Source organism: Oncorhynchus clarkii, unplaced genomic scaffold, assembly GCF_045791955.1.
Source record: "Oncorhynchus clarkii lewisi isolate Uvic-CL-2024 unplaced genomic scaffold, UVic_Ocla_1.0 unplaced_contig_13407_pilon_pilon, whole genome shotgun sequence".
Lineage (NCBI taxonomy): Eukaryota > Metazoa > Chordata > Actinopteri > Salmoniformes > Salmonidae > Oncorhynchus > Oncorhynchus clarkii.
The window spans coordinates 17,952-20,000 of record NW_027258314.1 but is presented as its reverse complement, the minus strand read 5'-3'; the positions used below and the strand labels follow the sequence as shown (position 1 = coordinate 20,000).

At 43.3% G+C, this 2,049-nt stretch overlaps 1 protein-coding gene across 1 annotated transcript in view; it reads right to left on the bottom strand.

Moving 5' to 3' along the window:
- The window catches only part of LOC139396617 (voltage-gated delayed rectifier potassium channel KCNH8-like), a 34,791-nt gene extending 34,524 nt beyond the window's left edge, over positions 1-267 (bottom strand). The window contains exon 1 of the mRNA XM_071143574.1: positions 1-267. This exon is cut by the window's left edge and continues 41 nt beyond it. The gene's annotated coding sequence lies outside the window, so the exon portion shown is untranslated.
- Between the last annotated feature and the right edge of the window lie 1,782 nt (positions 268-2,049).

Genomic DNA, 2,049 nt, shown 5'->3' with positions numbered 1-2,049 from the left:
TTTTGTGGCGCCAGACGACCCCTCGTCGCTGGCGTTCTAGACCGTTGAGACCCTCTCCGGTCTCGGCGATTCGAGGCATCGGTCTCCGCTGCGACGAAACCGGGCAAAAATCTGGAAGCCCCGGGCGCGCCTCCGAGCCCCTGTAGGAGCGCGCCGATCCGAGATCCTCGGGGCTCCACTTTTAGACCGCGGGGTTGACCACTCAAATGGTCACAAACAAAGAGAAGAAGGAAAGTAATATCCGATTGTTGTGGGTGGTTGCCAGATGATGAATGGTAGGCAGTGTTTGACTACATTTGTGAACTAGAACACACGAGGAATGTTAACGGCTGCAACGTGCGCATCGCTGCATAAGTGCTGCTGCGCTCTGCTCCTCAATGTTACATACCTAGCCTAGGTAGGCTTCTCTCTCTCTCGCTCTCGTTCTCTCTCTCTCTCTCTCTCTCTCTCTCTCTCTCTCTCTCTCTCTCTCTCTCTCTCTCTCTCTCTCTCTCTCTCTCTCTCTCCTCTTATATCATGTACTCTCTCTCTCTTTCTCTCTCTCTCTCGCTCTCTCTCTCTCTCTCTCTCTCTCTCCTCTTATATCATGTACTCTTTCTCTCTCTTCAGACACACAGGCAGGCATGAGGATAAGACCAATGGGTAATGTCCTGTCCGGTAGCCTGTGTGTCTGAAGAGAGAGAAAGGAGGATAAGACCAATGGGTAATGTCCTGTCCGGTAGCCTGTGTGTCTGAAGAGAGAGAAAGGAGGATAAGACCAATGGGTAATGCAGTTCTCCATCAAAACATATGTGACTTTGGAGAAAGTTTAATTTACATTTTCACATTTAGTCGTTTCTCTTTCAAAAGCAAATTACAGTCAATTCATATACAATCATATACAATGAAAGGCTATGAATCCGATTGTTTTTCCATGAGCATAAATAATTTTAGATAATTGTAGATGAAAAAATGTGTCATAACCCTTGTTTTGTCACTGTAAAGTGTGCCGGTATAGTCAGTCTTCTGATTCAGAGGTAAACAAAACACAGACCCTGCTCAACTCCCACCTCAAAAAACAAGGACATTAAAGGAATAACATTTTTAGATGGAGTGGAGCGCCCTCTAGTGACTGTTGTTTGAAAGACCGTAGATCTCGATGGCGCTTTATCAAGCACTGGCTCTATTTACATCTACATAGATCGAGTCTATGTGCTGTGTATTTCCTGATATAATGAGTTGTGCCAAAAGCTTGTATAAAGCGGAAGGGTTCAATATCCCGCTTATGTATGGCTCTCAAAAAGGTTATATATAGAACTGCAAAGAGCCCTTATTTTTGTTGCAGTGTACTGTATTTGTTACACTTTACTTATATCAGATCATGCTATTAAATAGTAGCATGTTTAAAATATATATTTTGTAGATAATTCGTTATAGAATAAATCTAAGACTATGTCTGACTGTGTCTGCTACTGGAGGTGTCGACAACTGATGGGGAATAAGGAGAAGGGTAAGCCTGCCATCTAGTGGTGAAGATAAACCATACATGGATGATTCAACTAGCTGTCGAAGAAAACTATAAATGAATGATTCAACTAGCGGCAGAATAAAACTGTAAATGGGCAGCATAGTCAAATAACAGTCAGACTCAACTCACTGTACCTTAATTCCTCGCATTCCAGCTCCCCGCCTCCTGCTCGAGCGTATCCGAGGAGGGCCTCCCCCCGTTCAGACTTTCTCCGATACGTTTTGAGAAGGGTGCTAGGAGAGAGGACACAAAAAAGCGAGGGAAGATTCATTGAGAAAGTGACTCAGTGATTCACAGTTTGATGAAACGAGCTGAATAAAACCTGATAGACAAAGAATTGAACAAACAGTAGTTAGTCTTTCTTCATAAAAAAAAAAGTGAACTGCACTAACAGATATGTTTCAACTAAACAAGTGTTTAAAGTTGATTAGTTGAATATGACGAATTATTACTGGGTTGGAACAAGAGTAGCAGCTGACTACAGGACCGCCTCTGGGAGCAGTTCTTTCGGAACATTCTGAATAGCCAACAACTGACAGTTT